Genomic DNA, 6,346 nt, shown 5'->3' on the forward strand with positions numbered 1-6,346 from the left:
CCCACACACACACACACACACACACACACATTCCTACACCCGTGCCCTTCCAGTCGCCCATCTCATTAATTAAATCAATGCCACCGACAGTAATTCACTATGGAAATTTGAAAGAGTCTCATCTATTCGTAGTTTCAGACTAGATACTACATCATACTGTCAAAAAAGAAACATCTTCGAAAACAATGTAACTTAAATGGGTGCTTTAAGTTGAAGTGTGTAATATGTGCACCAGTAATGTCACCAGACTGAACTGATTCTTCGCTAAGCCCCACCTTAAAAACATTACTGACCAATCATGTATTAGCAACTATTGCGGTTATATTATCAGAACAGCTTTTGCTGTTCAGTGTAATGCTATGGAGGATCTGTGTGTTTAGATCATTTAAAAAGCAGTTTTATGGTAAATCATTGTTGCTGATTCACACTGGTACCCAGAGAGGTTATATAGTGGCTCTAAAAAATATTTGGGCACTTCAAAATGTCTGAATTTTAATGCATTAGATACAAAACATAACACCAAGCAGAATCTGCAAATAAATGATGCGGGCGCTTTTCTTACTGTACAACTAACTGTACTTTTCTGAGACAGGTTTTCAATAATTTTTAACCAGATAATTTTTCATGAAAGCATGAAGTCAGTTCCTCTCAAGTTCACACAGGTGTCTCAGCAGAATAACCACCAGTATAGTTCATCTTGTTAACAGTTGAACTATAACAGTATATAACAGTTGTACTAAGCTGACACAGGTACCTAAGATAAAAAAGTACATCTTTGTACCTTATTTACCCCTAAATGTGTACTTTAAAGGTACTAACATGTACCTATTAGTATATATTAGTACTTTAAAAGTACATATTAGTACCTAAAGTGCACACACACACACACACACACACACACATATATTAATAAATGAATACCTTAATTCAGATCAAGTAAATATACTTGACAGTAAATATATTTAGAATATTACAAAAGATTGCTATTTAAATAAATGCCGTTCTTTCGAACTTTCTGTTCATCAGCAAATCCATAAAGAAAAAATACCACGGCTATACCTTGCAATATTACTTCATTACAGCCCAAATAAGAATAATATTTAATTATTTTACCACTTTATATGCAAGTTTTACTAAAAACAAATAATTTATTCAATTAATTTCTATGGAGCCTTCTGTAAAGCATAAAATTTGTATTATAAAACGGATAGTTCCAGTCCTTGATTCTTATTGGTTGAGCCGCGTTCGAAGATGTTGTAAATTACTCTACAAACAAACACCTTTGTTTACTTGTGTGTTCAAGCCACAACTGTTTCTGAGGAACTACATTGTTTGGTGGAAGAATACTGTTTTTATTCATATCATTACACTTTATTTGCTCTGTTTTATTTTGTGAAACCTAACTACGTATATGGAATAACCGTTTTATAAAAGTTTATAACAGCTTATAAAGTTTATAACAGCTAAGGGGGTTTTGTGCCTAACAACGCCCCTTAGCTGTTATAAATTCACTGTAAACCACGGCTTCTTGGGGCTTATTGCTTTAACAAAGAGCTCAATAGTAGGGTCATTAGTAAAATAGAAAAAAAAAACTTATTCCAAATATGTTTCCTGAACACTCGCTGTCTGCCATTGGTAAAACAAACAGAAAGTCCCGCCCCACACTAACACCATTGGTTGAGTCAGTGTTTCTGAGTCAGGGTGACTGGTTTCTCACACAAACACAGTAATGTTTTGATAGGGCAACAGAGCCACTTGGCATTATTATAATTGTCTGTACAAGTAAGCTGAGACAGGAGAAAGAAAGAAAAAAAAAATACACAAATGGCCATTAATCAGTCAGAAAAGGGAAAAAATGATAAAGTGATAAAGAGAGGCTTGTCCTGATTGGTCAATAGCCCACAAACCAAAGACCAGTATCAAATCATCAAATCAATGGTCCACTCATGATCATAGACAGATGCTCATGTTTGTGTTTACTTAACACTGACCTCAAAAAACGCATTCAAATACAGTGGGATGCAAGTTAAGGATCTGTACGTCTCCTCAGTAGTGCAGTGTTGCCATAGCAACCCAACCCTCACTGCAGAGGGGACGTGAGCCCTGAAATGCAATTCGCCTTCACACAAATACACAGTACGAGAAGACGTGATCTGCCACACCAGCTAACTTATCTGTAGTTTTGTAGAAATGTAACCAACCATTTTTGAACTCAGGAAACATGAGTGTGCAGTTATGTGTGCATCAACGTAATATACATCTGCTAATATTAAACTCTTACTCTCTGTCAACTTCCTGTTGAGACCTCTCCCTTTCCACTCCTTCCATTATACAATTAGTGGGCAATGTTTAGAAAGAAGGCTTTATCAATCTGGACAATCAGTTGTCTGCCTCATTGTGTACACTCTGTCCCCTTCAATCCCACTACTTGAAACACCAGCACTCCAGGACACAAATGAAAATTAGGAGATATTCAAAATCGATTTTAGGGTGAATTAACAAAGAACAAATGAATCCCTAATAGCTGAATTCATTTGCTGTCTGTTTTTATACAACAGTTCGTTCTGGTTCTCAAATCTGATTGGTTGAGACCCGTGAGATATTGTACTGGTATCGCTACAGGAACGCCCTTTCACAATTTTGTATCACTCCGCTTGTTCTAGCCGGGTCTATGTTTTTTTTTTTATTATTCACTGAGCTAATCGTAGAGTACGTTAGTTAATATAAGAAGGAACGACTCTCTCTCTCTCATTTGGATGCATCTCTTGCCGCATTGTTTCTCTCTTATAACCTCATTATTTCTCACTAATAACCTAACTGAAGCAGCACATGCCCTTGATACGAATTCTAAAAGTGACGTATGTTTAACTGTCAAATTGAGCTTTGAATCCGTGGCTGAAGGAAGTAGTTCCGCACAGAAGCCTTTATTAGGCACTCCATTGTTTCTTGTTTAATTACACACATGTTCCATCGAACTGTTGTATAAACGCAATATCACTCTCGTACTCGAGCGATACCGGCTCTATATCAGCGGCTGTGATTGCCTCCGGCCTAATCACAGCCATGCTGATATAGAGCCGGTATCGCTCTCATACTCGAGTGATATTGCTCATTTAGCACTAGCTCCAGTAAAGGAATTAATTGTTTCTTCAGCAGAATAGTTCATTTTTATTTTAGAAAATACATTTCTTAAAACAATTTTACACGTTCACTAGTTTATTTAGTTCGTCTACCACATTAAACATGCATGCATCACAGGAGAACTAAATCCTTATTGTTCAGTGTGATGAAAATATCAGATTTTCAGCAAGAACCTACACGGTCGGTCCATGGAACGCTTCACAATTCAGAAGTTTTTTTCATATACTTTATCAATAGATACTTTTGCTTTGACTTCAGAATCAATCATTTGAATTAGGGCTGCATGATTAATCGCATGCGATATTTAACGCGCATCTTGTCAGAAAGCCGGTTCTGTAATCAATGAAATCGAACCGATTTTTCGTCTTATAATTTGCCCGTGGGCTGTACCACTAGCACGGGGGTGTGGGCGTGGAGTGCTTTAAATCATTTACACTACACGTTGTGGAGTAGTTTAAAAAGACACAGAGGATGACCTTTTTCACTCGAAGTGCCATTATTTTTATTGTTAATAACTGTGCTAAATATTATAAGGCAGACTCATACTGGCCATCGGGGGCAGTCGGGAAAAGAGAAATTGCCCAGCTGGCACATTGCCCAGCTAGTTTTTATCTACTTACTTACTTAATAATTATCTGTTACTTTATTTTATTAATGTACATTATAAACTTGGTCAGGAGGGATGTTTTTACATGGTACAGTACAACCACGAGATCCCCGTTCATTTTCAGCATGATAGGCAGCAGCAACAACACGGCCACAAAAACAACTATTTCACAGAAATGCATTAATATATATTTTTTAATATATTTATGCATTTAGCAGACGCTTTTATCCAAAGCAACTTACAGTGCATTCAGGCTATACATTTTTTTTTGTTTTTTACCAGTAGCCTGTGTGTGTTCCCTGGGAATCGAACCCACAACCTTTTGCGCTGCTAACGCAATGCTCTACCACTGAGCCACAGGAACACTTGAATATAGGAACACACATTAAGACAGTGACTACGTTTACATGGACATCAGTAATCTAACTATTTACCTTATTCTACTATTATTAACCTTATTCTAAATAAGCCAATATCTGATTATGATACCATATGATTATGGTGTTTACATGAGTTGCTTTTAGAATATTCCTTTCATGTTCCCGTTACGAAATAGTTCGATTAATGGCACACGTCATTACGTCCCCTCCGGAATTTCACGTATAAACATATAGTTCGTCTTCGTGATGATGCCATGTACAGTTTTGTTACAGTTTCATTTTTAATTTTATGAAAGCTTCAAGTGCAGTTAATTATTTGTACGTGCATACAGACGATGGCGGTGTTGAAGCTCTTTTGTTTGCCGTCAAACGGTTGACCACTGCCGTGTGTGTATCCTGTCGCAAAATGCGGCGAAAAGTCCTACACGATGGTAATAATGTGATTAAGGTGTTTACATGTCTATACTGCACCACAGTAATGCGACTAAAATAGGAATACTCCATGTCTTAATTCGATTTCTGTTTACTTCGAATATGACTTTAGCCGGATTAAGGTAATCAAAAATCTCTGTTTACATGGTAGATTCTTAATCAGAGTGTTGTCTTAATCGTGTTAAAATCGGATTATTGTTGTCCATGTAAACGTACTCACTATTTGAAAGACACAGAGTGGTAAAATTCTCTAACCAGTATCTGCCATGATGATCTGGAAATTGTCCATGATGCAGAGCAATAACACAACATATGTTACGCTTACGCTATTACAGACTGGTCATGTTGGATTGTATGTGCTTTTTGAGCTAAATTCACAGTTTTGTGCAGAAATGACGCATGCAACAACAGTTCCATATAGTGAATTATGGCAGTCTTATGTTGCCTTCCTGTTACTGGTTCAGGATATTTTCTGTGTAGGATTACGTTAGATGACAGCAAGGTGTTGACCTCTTCTGGTCAGGTCAATCAATACTGACGTATCTCTTGGGTTGCTGTTAAGGGACACCGTATGTTTCGCAGTTACTGTGCCATTACTTGAGTTGGGATTCACCCATCAACTCACAGATAAAGAAACAGATAAACACATCACATATTTTTGGCATAATAACAAACCAAGTAGCATCTGCAAATAAATGATTCTTTACTCAGAACTAGCGTTTCTTCATAATAACACATCTGTGGGCCAATCCAGCTGCCTCTGCTGCTCTGTGCGCCTGTGCGAACTTCTAGATATGTACGACACAAACTCCCATGATTCTGTGAGATGTGGTCTGCACACACAGAGTGTACATCTGGAGTAAAGCTCGGACGGATCTCCAGAGAACCAACAAACTGCACAAACACACACAAACCCAGAAGACCACTGTTTGCCACACCGCCACGAGTCAAGAGTTAGAACATTACTGAGGTACATACAATGATTAACAGAATATTTGGTTTACTAGATATCTACAGGAAACAGTTCATAAATATACAGGAAATAATATATAAATATATACAGGTAATAGTTCAAGAAATTACAAAAGCAAAATGTTTAGGTTTCCCACACTTTACAATCAATGAATTTTCATGACCTTTCCCATTGTTTATTTTGAGGATTATTACAAATGTTTATTATTATTATTTTAAAGTCTACATTTAAATGTTCAAATTGTGTATATTTCATAATCTCATTTTATAGAGATTGAACTAACAAAGCATAATTTCTAGCCAATAAAATATTTCAATTCTGATCATGACTTTTTAAGATTTTTTAATTTGCATTATTTTTGCAGGCCTGGAAATCATCTTACTAATAATTTCCTGCCCATTTTCAACTGTCTCTGTCAATAAAAAAGGAGAAACCGCCCCCCCCCCCAAGTCATCCTTTCTGTTTAAACACACTTTTTGTAGAGTGAGAGAATATAGGATATCTTCTCCTGTATACAAAGTCAGAATATATAAAATATAATAAATAAGGATTATTTCACAGATAGAACGTTAAGCAAAATTCACAAGTGACAGATATACTAGCACTCAAAATTTTGGGGTCAGTCATTTTGTTGAATAGAAATTAATATTTTTATTCAGCGAGGATGCATTCAATTTATCAAACGTGACAGTAAATTTGTGTATAATGTTATAAAAATATTTATATTTCAAATAAATGTTGTTCTATTGAACCTTCAATTCATCAAAGAATCCAGAAAAAAAAATCATGGCGACACTGAAAACAAAATATATA

The 6,346-nt window shown here is 36.2% G+C and overlaps 1 protein-coding gene and 1 long non-coding RNA gene across 15 annotated transcripts in view; one reads left to right on the plus strand and one right to left on the minus strand.

Moving 5' to 3' along the window:
• Window positions 1–6,346, minus strand: part of LOC107695539 (ankyrin-3-like) — a 108,843-nt gene that overhangs the window by 87,452 nt on the left and 15,045 nt on the right. The window lies entirely within an intron of this gene.
• Window positions 1,206–6,346, plus strand: part of LOC107695541 (uncharacterized) — a 21,373-nt gene continuing 16,232 nt past the window's right edge. The window contains exon 1 of the long non-coding RNA XR_001635003.1: window positions 1,206–1,292. This is a non-coding gene — a long non-coding RNA (uncharacterized LOC107695541). The remainder of the gene's footprint in view (window positions 1,293–6,346) is intronic.

Source organism: Sinocyclocheilus anshuiensis, unplaced genomic scaffold, assembly GCF_001515605.1.
Source record: "Sinocyclocheilus anshuiensis isolate Anshui unplaced genomic scaffold, SAMN03320099.WGS_v1.1 scaffold466, whole genome shotgun sequence".
Classification (NCBI taxonomy): Eukaryota; Metazoa; Chordata; class Actinopteri; order Cypriniformes; family Cyprinidae; genus Sinocyclocheilus; species Sinocyclocheilus anshuiensis.